This window comes from Anabrus simplex, chromosome 1 (assembly GCF_040414725.1).
Source record: "Anabrus simplex isolate iqAnaSimp1 chromosome 1, ASM4041472v1, whole genome shotgun sequence".
NCBI lineage: Eukaryota > Metazoa > Arthropoda > Insecta > Orthoptera > Tettigoniidae > Anabrus > Anabrus simplex.
In genome coordinates, this window is record NC_090265.1 from 580,656,443 (window position 1) to 580,672,257 (window position 15,815).

Below are 15,815 nucleotides of genomic sequence, written 5' to 3' on the forward strand. Positions count from 1 at the left end.
TTTTCGCGAAGTTTCACTACAGTTATCCGTATCAGGTGTAATAATAACCATCTGCATATTTTTTTAACTTTGGTGTCTGTCTGTTTTCCTGTTTGTTTGTGTGTCTGTTTGTCTATAACTTGAAAACTACTGGATATATTTCCACCAAACTTCATATTTAGAATCCACCTGTCCTTGGGTACGTTTCAGGGCCAATAGTGTTTCTAAATACATGAAATGACTGAGGGTTTATACGAAACCGAATCCGTTATTTTGCACTCCCACAAAATATTGTACCCGTAAAAATGTGTTCATATCTTTAAGGCGCTTGATATTAAATGAACGAGCATGATTCTTAACCTAGGGAGTGGCTTTATCATTGGAGCTGGTACAGAGAGAGGTATAGTTTTCGATTTGAGAGATTATTTTGATAAATTGAGTTTATTGATCATCAAAAGCAAATTCATATCACATTCGTACAGCAGCGTGGAAGTGTCGTGGCTGGTTGGTACCTCCAAGTCGTGGGATGGTGCTGGACATCGACTGGGCAGGGACCACACCTGTTCGGATGAGGAGTTCTGGAATGTCTGGAGGTTCTGGAAGTGTCTCGACGTTCTGGAAATCTCGACGTTCTGGAATGTCCCGACGTTCTGAAATGTCTCGAAGATTGGCACACGTTCCTGGGTTCGATTCGAGACGTAATTCACACTTGAATTTCCTGCACGGCACTCCACACATTCAGGGCACTGTCTGAACAGATATGACCTTCTAATTATGGTTACTGCACTCTAGATATTAAATCAAAACGTTCTGGAATAATCACTCGAAGAACAAGTACTGGTAGAAATGCAAGTTCATAATGCAAGCTCACTGTAAGTCAGAATGTTCTAGAGGATTACTGCCACTGCAGTCCTAAACGCATAGTTCTGAAGATTTAAAACATATTGGCAATGAACTGAATAAGTAGCACTCGGAAACTGTCCTGTTGCATCAATAGGCGAAGTGAATAGCCATTAAAGAAAATAATATTTGAAAGAAAAAGTCTGACTTCATAAATTATGGATCACTCAAAATACGGGAAAGTTCTAGGCTTTCTGGTAACGCGATATGCGTATTCTGAATTGTCACAGTCTTTAAGAATCAAAACATAAGTCCCTGTGCAGCACTTGGAAAGCATTGCATATTTCACAATTAAACGTAATGTTGAATGTCCCCTAAGTTCAATGTTCCAGAAATTGGTTCAAAAATATAAGTTCGAAACGTAAGTTCAATGCGATACACAACACACGTGAAAATTCAATCGTCGTCGATTAAGTAAGTCCTTATGTGGCACTTCAAAAAAAAACAAAGTTCCAATGTGTAGAAATAACAAAGTTCCAATGTGCCGAAATGTTAAAGTCCCAACACGACACTCGAAGAAAATAAAGTTTCGATGACAATGTTCCAGTACGTCACCTTAAGAAAATAATAAAGTCTTATCGCGACACTTGGCGAAAATAACTAAGTTCCAATGAGACGCTCCGGAAAAAAATAAAAGTTCTTATATGGCACTTTAAGAAAATATCAAAGTCCAATCACGACACACGAAAAAAAAACAAAGTCCCAATGTGTCAATATGACTAAGTTCCAATACGATGCTCTCAAAAGTAAAGTCCCATTCAGGCACTTCAAGAATATGATAAAGTCTTGATACAACACTTAGAGAAAATACCGAACTTGGATTTCGCAGACTGTCGACTAGAAGTTCGACACGCACAACACTTCTCTTGTCACCCGTGTCACAGAGACGGCGGAGTGACAGACACTGAATTCGTAGGTCGGGTGGGCCTCCTTTTATACACGTTCGCATGGAAGTGTCTAGAACTTGGGTACTGTCTGCCCTTATAACTTCTATAATACTCGGTGGATTTTCTTGAAATCTGAAGAGATGATGTCCATTGTAGAGGCTTTTAAGTTGGCAATGTCAAAATAGCGATAAATTAGCTCAAAATGTACTTTTGAGGACGAGCTGGATCATTACCATATATGGTAGCGGATAGGTAGCTTACGGCGGCCACGTCACTCGCTGGGTACGTCACTGCGTTCGGCGGGCTGCCTACCTTCCATCTCGCGCGAAGTTCAACAAACATACTTCGGACTTATGTCGTAGCGGTGTTCCCGGTACAATATACTCATCTAAACTTAATGGAAATCTACCTGCCTTACTGGAAACCAATTTCTAAACCTTTTTTCATGTGCATTGAACCATGAGTTCATGGCATTTACTCCCCCCCCCCCCCCCCCGTACGTATGTGGTGTCAATTTCACAGCGATTTTTAAGTTTATTCTTATTTCATATGTGGTATGTCGGGCACAAACCACCCTAGATATTTCCTATGTTTTGGGATTATTAAGATTGTTATTGTGTGTTTCTACTCATTACCTCTACTCTTGATGTGTTTCAAGATATTATATTTTCTCCCTTCGTCCCTGCACGGCACTATTTCTTTCCCTATGTCACCCGCTTACCGGTTGTTTCCATAGCGATCTGCCTTGCCTTCTTCCTTGGCCAATAGGGAGGCTTTCCGCATCCCTCCTCGTCTGGCTTTTCTCCGGTAGGGAGCTCCGGACGAAGTCTGGAACTTTGCAACCAGCGTGCTGGCGGATAACTTCGTGCCTTGAGAGAGCGGGCTAGTCCCGCACGGGTTTTGAACCCTTCGCCGTTCGTGATATGGAGGTAAGGAGTTGACAATGGAAAGCTGTGCACTTAGACGGGTGTGACGAAGGGAGGATATTGAAATTCTGTTCTGCGGAGTTCGCAGGAACATGTAATCGCTGTATTGAAGTGTCTTAAGTAAATGTTTTGGCACATTGAAAATTAGTTGCCACTTTTGTGTCTGATGTGTAAAGATAATTCATGCCTTATTTACAGTTTAATTGACCGTGTGCCGAGTAGATTTTAACTCACCCTAAATTTGCTGGAGTCGCAGTGTGGCGACCTTGGGGTTTTGAATTGTGTATTAATGTTTAGGAACTACCCTATCTTTTCACCTAATGTAAATCTGGAGTAATGTCCGGTCAGTCCCAGTTCTCTTTTCGTAAAACTCCCGTATATTGGGGTTTCATTTAGTTGTTTGAAGGATATGTTACGCATTGTGAGCCTCCTATTTCGGCCGACGTTTCGGTCTTGTCACGGTACGTGGGTTTCAGAGAATATTAGAATTTGCATTTACCAGTAGAGTACCTTGGGTACCTGGTATTGGACCAGAGTTCAGTAGTGGTAGTAGGAGGTACTATGAAAGTACTGGAGGCATGGTTCGAGAACTGAAACTGAGTTTCATAGATTTCATTGTAAATTCAGCCCCAGAATTATGTACCTTTTCTACGGCCTGAGGCTGCTTTAATGTTTCGCAACATGTATGTTCTTTCACACTACTCTGTACATGTTCATTAACCAAAGGAATACCCAAGAAGGGAATGTTATCTTGAATAAATATGCCAATCCCTTTGATGATGGTGCTACTACTGATCAGGCCCGAGGCCGCACGCTTTTCCTTCTCCTCGATCCGGGTAACAGGGAACAACACCAACCCAAGCGGTACATGCATCATTTCGATACGAGGGAGATATCATTAACGGACCGTTTTTCGGTGCAAGTCCCACCGGACTTCACTCAAGAGCGGCTGCGTGTAAAGCGTATTTCTTATAATTTGAAAACTACCGAAGATATTTCAACCATACTTTATATTTAGTATCCATCTGTGCAAAGGTAGGTTTTAAGTTCCACGCCATTTCAAATTCCCTGAATGGACTGGAGGTTTATAGGGAAAGGAAACGGTGATATTACTCTCCCACAATATATATATATACAAGACCAACCTGACTGGAAATCGACTAAACTTGATAGAAATCCTTCTCTAAAACTTTTTTCTCATGGGCACATTTTAGACAGGAGGATTAATAAGGGAGATATCATGAACGGTCGGTTTTGCAGGCTAAGTACAGCGGACATAACCCAAATGGTGTTTTACGTGGAGCAGATCCCTTATTGTACGTTGAGCAGATTCCTCATCTATATAAATAAAATCGTAACGACCATGTGTCTATACATTGACTATTTTGGCGAAATTTTCTTACAGTTATCCGTTTCTAAGTGTCTGGTGCTCTCTTCGTCATACAAATTCACAACATCGTTACACTTATATCTCCATGTACTGGAGTTCATTGAATCAATACGCCACTTGATCCACACGCAAATTCAATGACAATGAGCGAGAAGAGTTCTCATATTATCATTCAGAAGGATCATATATTTTGTAATTTGTATTGAGATGTTGTAAACAGAATATCGTTTACTTATGTAAAATAGTTTGTATATGTCCTTTCCGGTGTTATATTAAGTTGTTCACAAATCAATCAAATTACAGTTTATCATCGATCAATTTGCGAGGGAGGCAAGTTGTAATAGTTTAAATCCCGTTACAAACATTCCTCAGTAATAATAATAATAATAATAATAATAATAATAATAATAATAATAATAATAATAATAATAATAATAATAATAATAATAATAATAATAATAATAATGTATCATTTATTTATAATAATTTATTATTATTATTATTATTATTAACTATAATTTTGTATTCAGTTCTATAATCTGATTTCGCTATCTGTGTGTGTGTGTGTGTGTGTGTGTGTGTGTGTGTGTGTGTGTGTGTGTGTATGTGTGTGTGTGTGTGTGTGTTAGAATTAACGGAATGTGTATACTGCGATATTTGCTGCTTCGTGAAAGACATTAATTTATTTTGAGAAATCAAAGCTTAAGGAGTTGCAATAGGTGGTGCAATACAGTTACAGTTAGTGTGCAGTCATGCTACTAACCATACGTCACCACATTCATTTTGAAACCGGAAGTGCTCTCAGGGAAGTTTTACCCGGCCTGCGGCTAGGAGCTTGGCTTGAATGAGGCGATGATCTGATTTACCCATGACGTAGGGGTAAACCATGTGACAACGGGAATCTATGAATCCTGAGTCAGTCAGATGGATGGTGAATAGTCAGTTAGATGGATAATCTTGCTGAGATGGATGGGGAGTCTTAGTCAGAGGTATACGGAGTCTTCAGTGATCAGATGTATTAGATGTTCGTGGTGTGTTCCATGTATATGTTCGGTCGAGTCGACTTCTGTCGTTTCTGTGAGGGTCTTTGAGGTGGAGAATAACAGTGCGGTGAGCAACGTATGAAACTGATTGAGCAGTGTGCTTATATATAGGCCATGCTATCTTTCGTTGGTGAAGGTGAGAGAATAAGTCACCTAATTATGTTTGAGACACCTAAAGCTGATGCCATTTCCAAGAAATACGTTACGATAACACTTAAATTGTCCAATGTACTATAATGTGAACCAGTGAGGGATATATTTCCTATACGAAGATTTCAAATGTCCGGCCAGGTGAATTTGAAATTTAATGCCTAGAGCTTCAGATTTTTATATTGTAATTTCAGTATCGCAGCAAATCTCACGATTTTATTTCAAACTTTAAGAATACAATTGTTTAGTATCCAGTGCAGTTAATTGTTTTATTTCATGGTAAAAGAAGTAATCCCAAATTCTAGGTGGGAACCAAACGACAATATCATTTTCTCAAAACGTATTATAGGTCATGCTGTCAAGTAAGATTACCCAATACCCAAGAGATATTCAAGAGTCTCGCTCTATAATTATACATTTATTTGTAGTTGGCGCTCATCACCAATTAAAGTAGTAGAAGTTCCGGTTATTGTATGCGTTATCAATCAGTTAATTACAAGGTGATTGCCCAACAGTAGGGCATATTTTATGTGGAAACTCGAGGTTAAGCACAATGTGGCACCACAAGGTGTGGCGAATAAGTATTTCATTTTATTCATATTTTATTAGATAATAGTTATTAAAAATGGTCAGTGCGAGTCACAGCCTTGGTTCTCTGGTGAGTTACAACCTCATGACTGGCCTGTACAAAGCTTGACCTCTCTCACGGGAAGAGTCATCTTATTTGTGAAATATCAGCATATACAGAGCTTAGTAATACTTAACAATTTGTTAGGCTACATTTTATACAATGAATATTCCTGCACATTATCGGCAATGTTTCGGGTAAGGAATATAACTCCTTCCCTATTTGTCTATTGTTGCTGTCCTCAGTAACAGATGGTGTTCTGATTTTACACTTTACATATTCTTGATACAGAGATTTCCCCAAAATTAACAGTATCATACATAGTATTATTATCATAATTGTTATATTAAGAGGAGGTTTTAAGTCCAGTTTTTATTTATTCACGTCAAGGTGGGAATATCGTAACTAAATTTCGTTCCTTCTGAATGGTCCTTTGGAGCATATAGGAACGGCAATCCATGGACATATTTCATTCGTTTCTGTTCTGGAGTAATTCCCATAGCTGATATAGGGTATTATACATTAGAATTTACAATACAAGGCCCTGAGATATATACATATTTTGAGAATTAGGGCAGGTTTGTAATAACACAGTAGATTTTACACTATAAAAGGAAATATGTTCATAATTTAACAGCGAAATACTTTCATATATTGCACAACCGCGAACTCACATCGGGTAGTTTCAGTTAGTTTACAGGCGGTTATTCTAGTATCATAATAAACACAAACATAGGATTGAGTACCTATTTTACATGAGACACTGGACCAATTTTAATACTTCTCCTTGCAAGTATCATCTTTCCGAAGGGATAAGTACAACTTTGTCAATGGTAGGTACCCGAGAGACTTCATACAGTTAGTACCGGTTACCATCTGTGATGGGCGCTGACAACACTACAATTAATTCTGAGTCCAACATAAGAACTTGGATTTTTTTATTTTACTTTTTCATACAGGTGATACGAGTCCGTTTGAATTATAGATTTTGTTCGGTAGACAGATTGTAAATGTTTCATAATGTTCGTGAGACCTTTTTGAGAAAACATCTTGACGTTTGTTGTATCACTGTAGGAAAGGCTGATGGTATCTGTCACAGTGTACACTATCTTGTTGAATCTATCCACACAAAGTAGAACATATTGGTAATGGTCTAATACGATTATTTCAACATTTTGTTTCCGTAACATACTTTGGATTACCTTCATTTTATTGTAAAACTTCTTAGCGACAGTATTGCTAAATGAGACAAGGTTATTAATGTGCTGAATTGCACCAGTACGTCTCTTTCTGAAAGCTTTTTTTTTTTTTTTTGGTTCGGTACGTGATCTAAATCGTCGTAGCCCAGATTACCAGAAATCAATTTAATTACACTTCTTAATTCGTTGATTAATCCTCTCTTGTATCTGGATGTGCAAGGCAATAGTTTATTTAATTCCTTCTTAGTGTTTTTAAACTTTCTGCCAGTTCATACATTAAATAAGGGAAGGTGTTGTTGGCATGTGATAAAAGGTAAGAAGTGATTTCGTGAATATTGCCGTACGAGTCAAGTAGACTGGTTAGATTCAAGTTCTCCTAGTTTTACTTTCTATCAGTAAAGTTTAGAGGTAGGGTCCTTCAGTGTGAAGAGCCATTGCAGCGGACGGTGATACGAGGGCTCAGCCTCGGGAGGTCAACTGAGTAGAGATGGGTTCGATTCCCACCCCAGCCATCCTCGAAGTAGTTTTCCACTTCTCCTCCAGGCAAATGCCGGGATGGTTCATAAATTAAGGCCACGGCCGCTTCCTTCCCTCTTCGTTGTCTATCCCTTCCAATCTTCCCATCCCCCCCTCAAGGCCCCTGTTCAGCGTAGCAGGTGAGGCCGTCTGGGTGAAGTACTGGTCCTCCTCCCAAGCTGTATCCACGGCCCAGAGTCTGACGCTCCAGGCACTGCCCTTGAGGCGGTAGAGTTGGGATCCCTCGCTGATTCCGAGGGAAAACCGACCCTGGAGGGTAAACCGATAAAGAAGAAGAAGAAAATGACCAATGAGGTGCGCAATTCTCTACCGACAGCTACAGCAGAGGCTATGGTTTTTACAGTACAGTAAAATTTCGTAAAAATGACTGGAGTATTGGAATCCACTCTACATAAAATGGTACAGTATTTTTGAGATGGACCTCACTTACTGCCTCTTGTACCGTTTTTGCATTGTGCGGGGAAGTCTATATCGGCCTAACTGCACATTAAGTTGCTGTAAGATGTTGCACAAGATAGGACTAAGAGAAATTTAATTCCTAGCTGGTTGCATATGTTTGAGAAAAAATAGGGGCAACTGTACCACTCAGTATATCAACAGTTTTCAATTAACAAATGAACAGTGAAACGTTAACATTATACTCGCATATCATTTCTTCGATCAGTGCAAAATATACAGTAAAATTGGCATTACATTTAAATCAGTGTTCATAATATACGGAATTGAACTGCACCATTTAAAACATACACTGCTTGTCTGATGTAGCTTCGTCCCCTAAAACTTTCCTCCGTCAACAATGCAGGTCCTGCCTGGTACGAACAAAACAAAACTAATAATCATACATCATTTCTTACACATTAACTTTCAAATAAATTTAAAACATAAAATTTCCAAACACTTAACAATTTAATGTACTACGCAAAAATAGTTTTATATTAGTGCTGTTCTTGGCCACTAATTTCTTATTTTTATGACTGCCTTAACATGAGTACACAGGAAAGAATTGACTATAATACAATCTACCAAAATATTATATTAAACATTATTACGGTATATTCAATTTCTAGTAATATCCAATATTGAATTTATGTTGTAAATATCAACAGTCTACTGATAAAATATAAAACAAGTGGCTATGTAACACTGAACTCAAAAGATATGGTGAATGCTATTATTTTATGATACATAGTTCCAGACAAATGTTTGATACGTACGTAAATAATGAATTAGACAAAATATAAATATCATTGCTTAAATTTGAATTATTTACTGGAAGTAGAGAATACTAATAGGACTATACATTCCTAACCCAATTCATTTGAATTCCAGAACTAAGACCATTAGCTATGCAAGTTAATACATAAGATGAGATGAAACCAAGCCCATCATAAACATATCATGAAATTGGCAACGATTTTGTATTCATTTCTACAAAAAGATAAGATATGTCCATTGTTATGCACTGCTTTTGGTATGAAAAAGAATTATCCCAAGAACTTCAATAATATTCTATAGAACTAGATAAGCATCACATTTTTAGCAGGAGGCACTTCATAATAAAACATTTAACAAGTTCAAAAATGTACTGATCCCAAACTTCAAATCCGAAGAATTGCTAATGGACTAGTTCTGGTACAACTGAAATGCTAATTTGTGGAGAAAACAGGGGAAGCACTCTATACCCAATTTCATTTCTTGGAGGGTATTACATAATTTCCTGGATGCTTATCGTTGATATGATCCAAGAACACTTACTACAACGGGGCTAAGAATGTACATCCTATTCATATTTTTTTAAATTTTGCATATGAAAGAATACAGTATTTTGTGTGGATATTCTATGGCTTCATATTACCATAAGAACACACATTAGGCATTTTCATAGATTTGTGGCATTTGAACAAATATTTTAATTACAGTCATTCTGTCAAACTCTAGAGAATATAAGAGAGTTGTTGCAGTGCTTATGCCCCGCTATGTTCTAATGACTTAATCAATTTTATGCAGCTCTTATAAGTTTGTGAATGTTAGGCCGGACTGGAATTAGTTCGAATTTATTTTCAAGACTTACTAGTTTCCTGCTCAGGTCATTTTTGTAGTAAATGAATAACTATAGATGTTTAATTTTATATCTTTTTCCAATAATATATCATTAACGTACTGATTTATCTTTGGACGTACAGGATTTTCCGTTTTAAACCTGACTACTGCAAGGCTGGCTGGCTGGCTGGCTGGCTTTCCCCCACACCCGCGGCTATCTGTCTGAACGTTTCGCTTCCTGTCCTTCAGTTCCCGTGCTTTTCTCAGTAGTCCGCGTTCTTTTGTGAAGACTGGAAGACAGTTACATTTAGAGCAACGTATTTTTGTACGTAAATGTTTATATGAATTAGCTTGTCGTGTTCGTGCGGAGTTAATCAGGAAGCAGCGCAGTAGTCTCAAAATTTTCATAGGGTATATTTCAAGTTAGGGCATGACAAATACCGGATGCCAGACCATCCTGTCATTTAAAATTAGTGGGTTCCAGATAGTTACAAGGACCTTCCCTCAATATGGCTAAAGCAGGCATTATACAGGTTAGTCGGAAACAACGTGAACCCAATACACTATATGAACGTTCGTCATAGTGATTAGTAATTTGAAAAAAATACGTCGATATCTCACACCGCTGTCATTTTAGCAGCTCCTGAATTTAGCCAATCAACTCGCTTCACGGACGAATTCAAATGGGCTTTACAAGGCGTAGTAGTTGTTTTGTGAGAGTTCTAGAGCCCCTTCCTCCTCAGCGGGCTGCCCTTCCCGATGTCAGACTATTACGATCAACGCGACAAGCAAGCGGAGGGCCAAATGGGCAAGATGGCCGCAAGATGACTACTTTTGATACTATGATGCAATAGCTGTACGAGTGCTTCGCTTATTTACACTTTTACACCACCGGGGTGGAGCTAATGATGAGATCAACGGTTCGGGCTTGAGATCCATGCTGTGAAATGAGCATCAAACTTTAACACATCGTGGGTTTCAGCCAATGCCACCGTAGCGTGCTTGCTATGGGCGGAGCCTTTCAGTAGGTAGGTCTTTGCTCAAGTAGGAATTTTTTTCTTCTATTGACGCTCTCAAGCTGGTCATAAGCTACGAGCAGATTTAGCAACACCGCCTCGCAAAGTCCATCTGAAATCGTCCGCGAAGAGATATGATAGGCTAACTGCAGCAGCTAATAAAATGACAACAGCTCAACATATCGACGTATTTTTTAAATTACTTATCAGTATGACCAACCTTCTAACGCTAATATACCCCGTTCACATTATTTCCGACCACCCTGTATAAGACATTTTAAGATGATAAAGGAGAAAATGCATATTTTAATGCAGTTGTTTAAGAAATTTAATTCGCTCACACAACAGTTTTCTAATGAATAACAATATTATGGCCTCATCTACCGTGTGCATACATTTCAATTTGACGCCATCTGACTGCTCGTCAATTTCGACGTTCCGTTTTACTCTAGGCCCACTAGATGGCAGACTGAGTAAACCGAAACTCTATTGGGTGTCTATCGATAAGAATGAATTTTGTCTGTTAAGCACCAAATGTGTCACCAGAGATCTTTTATATGCAGACGTCGTACGACATGGAGTGTCGAATGGACTTTTATCCGCCCTTCAAAAATCCGACTACCTCTGCCGGGTTTGAACACGCTATCTTGGGATCCGGAGGCCGACACTCTACCATTGATCCACAGAGGCAGCTTGTTTTCTACTGAACCTACTTCTATTTATTAAAAGGCACTCCACGGGACCTTTTTATCTACGCTGCACTTTTTACTGCAACAAACTCTTGAATTGGTGTGTGTTGCAGTACGGTGGTTTTATAGCCATGTCTTTAAACATTTCTCAGGCTTAAATCAGTCAACGGGTGGAGTATTTGTTTGTATCAATATAAGGCTGGAGACATAAACCATGGACAGTGATGACCTTAATTCAGTGATGACTAATGATGTTATTCATCAAGGTGAACATTCCTTGTTCGCGATTACGAGCGTGGCTGGAGAGACACAGACACGCTGATAGAAAGATGAAATTAAAAAGAAACCAAATCAGAACGCATATGCATGATGTCAGAAGGCATACTCTGAGTGGAAATAAGTAGAGGGCATACGGCGTGTACCTGCGGGTAGCCTCCACTGCAGCCCATTCAGGATATTCCTTTGTGTGGGGTTTGGCTGAGTGTGTGAGTGTGACGTGGAGGTATGGGTAGGTCTGTGTCGTATTTTTAGGTAAAATATGTACGCTCAGAATATGATCTCGCCATGCACCAGAATGGGAATGGTAAGACAATGCACCAAGAAAAACACAAGGCATAAAACAGGATACTAATCCAACTGACGCAGTACCAATCAACGCACGTGATGGCGTAGCAAAAGGGATGTAACAACACTCAAAAAAAAAAAGAAATATAAGACCGTCCGTGCACAAGTTCTCAGGCAGTTTTCAATTTTCAAGGTGAAAGGTTTTCAGCAGAGCGCATAATGGAAGCATTTTCACTGAGTCCATATATTCAGAGGAACCGAGGTAGGTACAAAATTTTTGAGGGCAAGGAAAGGCGTACGACAACAAAAAAAAGGGCAAAGAAGAAATAGTTTTTTCATAATAACAATATATTAACAAAAACACCCAGAAGAAACATTTACAAAACAAGGAAAACAACAATCATCCAAAGGTCAGTTAGTTCTGACTACCAAAAAAGAAAAAACAGATGGGACGACCATATTAATTTTCTGATTGTTTTTCAAAGAGAACAGCTAGACTCGAAACCTTCAATAATAATACAACCTCTTTTACATGAGGAGTGTCCTACACAAGGAAAACAGAAATTTACTTATGAACACGAAAAAACATTAAAATTTGAAAGACATATGGGCCACTGTACAATAATACATGTAGAAGAAAAAAGGCGCGGAAGGGATGCGGAATAGGAAGGTGGGGAAAGGGGAGGGACGTGAAAGAAAACAGTACCGATGGCTGCCAACAGGGATTTGGAAAAATAGGATCAGTCAGTATCGATGAAATTCCAAAATAGCAAACAGAAGCTAGGTCATAGTTCAATTGATTCTATTCATGCGTTTGCTCGAGAAAACAGTTAAATTTCAATGGTTCATATCGCAGCAATCACTTGACGTATCACAAAGTCCAACTTCGGAGTGAGATGGTAATGTAATTCCAAAGTAAGGTACCGCTATCAATAGCTGCAGTTAGCTTATTATCAACATGAACTGTCATTGGTAGCCAGTAACGGCAATTTGAAAATTAAGGAAGTGCAGCATTAAAAGAAAGATCAAAGAACAACATGGAAATGAAATAAATTAAAGTTTTCGCTCACCCGTCCAGCAGTCGTAGCTTTTCAACGGTATACAAAAGCACATTTTAAAAGAAACATTGCACACAGTCCAGCTGGTAGCAAAATAAAACCAAGTCCTCCCTCCACACAAATCGTCGTGTTCATCCAAACTCGCTGCTCAAGCCCAGAGCAGGCCAATTTATATTCAGGTAGAAGCGTCCAGAAAGGACGAGAGCATACAGTACCCAATGCGCAGCGAAGCGGTAGGGGAAGGAAAGAGGGAGGGTAAGCAGCACGAGCAGTTGAAACTGGACGGGCGAAGAGAGCACAGGCAGGTTAGTAGCGGCATATGCAGCGTAGTAAACGTAGAATCCATAAAACAGTAGAAAAATTCGGAGCACGTTATATACTCCCAGCAGCCGGAGAAATCCGAAGGATTGGGTGTAGAAGCGACGAAAGTCCATTGATGCTCCAGAGGGGCGCCGAACTCAGGAACACGAAGAGAGTGTCGTCGTCGAGGAGGCAAAAACAAAAAGCAAGAACAGGCATGAGTTACAAGTAAGAAGAGAAGAGAAAAAAAGGAGGGGCAGAGGGGAGGGGATAAAAGAGAAAGAACGATCCGGATCGAGAAAAAAAAGGGAGGGATGAGACAAGAAAAGGAGAGGGGTTACAAAAAAAGTTTTACAATAAAAGTTACAATATGTATATATAAGTGGCCGTACAAAAATTTTTACAAAAAAGTTAAGTAAATGAAAGTACAATGACAGAGGAGTATTTAGTAAGATGGTGTCCCATAAAAAAAGGAAACCCATCAGGGGAAATGATCGATGGGGGAGTCGAAGGAAGTGACGAAGTGTGTGGAGGGAGCATGACCGGGTGAGCGAAAGAAAAAAGCAAAGATATGAAGCACAGAAAAAAGGGAAAGAAAAAAGGGGGGGGACATGGGTGAACAAACGCAAGTAAAGAAAAAACAATAGTACACTAGGAAAAAAAAGATGAAATGAAGTATGAATTATCCATCCCTGCGGCAAGCCAAGGGGTTAAGCGGAGAACTTTTTTAAGAGGGAAAAATGAGCCTTACGAATATCATTAGGATTGTCCAAGGATTGCAACAAGGCTGTAACAGGGGACGGAAAGGAAAGAATGCGAAAGGGCCCAAGCCAACGGGGAGAAAGCTTAGCAGATAAGTGTTGAGAGGAGGAACTGATGGGATGGTTTTTGAAGAGAACTAAATCCAAAGGTTTGAAGGTGGGAGAGCGAACGCGAGAATTGTAAGTTTTTTTATGGAGGTCTCTGGCTTGAAACAACTTTTTGAGAGCATCTTGCAAATGATCAGGGGTGAGAAGATGAGGGGGTGTGTTCAACAAAGAGGACAAATCCCATGTCAAAGAGAGAGGGGTGTGTAATTCACGGCCTAAAAATAATTTAGCCGGAGTATAAGAGGTTGAATTATGAACAGTAGCGTTTGATGCCAAGGCAAAATAAGGCAATTCGGCATCCCAAGTCCGGTGATCATGTGAATGAAAAATAGATAGAAGGGATTTTAGATTACGATGATAACGCTCAACGATGTTAGCTTGAGGGTGGTAGGGGGAAATATTGATTTTCTTAATCCCATGAGAAAAACAAAAATTATAGAAGAGTTTAGAAGTGAAAACAGTAGCATTATCAGACACCAATATTTTAGGAATTCCAGTGATGGGGAAAATTTGGGTAGATAGTAAGTTAATAATTATCTGGGAAGAAATAGTTCGTAAAGGACGAAGAACAATGAATTTAGAAAAACCATCGAGTAAGGTGAAAATATAAGAGTTAGATTTTGAAGATTTTACAAGAGGTCCCACAATATCAACATAGAATTTCTCAGCAGGGTAAGTAGGGGGGGAGGCAGCATAATTACCATAGGGCTGATGATTGGGGGGCTTATGTTTCTGACACAAGTCACATAAGCGGACCCACGAATATACCTCTTTCCGCATCTGAGGCCAAAAGAACTGAGAAGCAAGACGAGCATAAGTTTTAGACATGCCAAAGTGACCCCCAACAGGGGATCCATGGAAATACTGAAAAACCATTTGTCGGAGACTGGAAGGGAGAACAAGACGAGGAGTGGCGCGCGGAGTAGGTTTGAAAATTAAAAGGTGATTGTGGAGACGAAAGGGGCCAGAATAATCGGGAGAAGAAAGATCTTGATAAAGTTGTTGACAATAAGGATCAAGTTTTTGATGATCAAGACATGATTGAAAGGAAAGGGCAAAATTGATAAGGGAAGAAATAGAAGTAACAGAGTTAATAGGAAGTTGATTAAGCTCAGAAAGATGAGATGAAGTATCATCAAAAAGCCGAGATAGGGCGTCAGCAACAGAATTATGATACCCGGAAACGAACTTAAGAGAAAATTTGAAACGGGATAGGCGAAGCAACCATCTACCGGTACGTCCAATTTTGGGGGCATTATGTAATAACCAAGAAAGGGCCTGGTTATCAGTACTAACTAAAAATTCGCGATGGTCTAAGTACTCCGCAAAATGCTCAATGGAAAGAATGAGAGCTAAAGCCTCCCTTTCATACACAGAATATTTACGTTCAACGGGGGTAAGAAGACGACTGAAATAAGCAACAGGTAAAGTTTGATCGTTCTTCGTCTGCTGGAGAACAGCACCTATGGCAACATCGGAGGCGTCAGTGGAAAGTTCAAATTTAAAATCAAAATCAGGGATTTGCAAAAGAGGGGCCTGAGAGAGTTTAGATTTTAACGTATCAAAGGCGGTTTGTTGAAGAGAAGACCAATGAAATTTGATACCTTTACGTTTAAGCAGATTGAGGGGTTCGGAAAGTA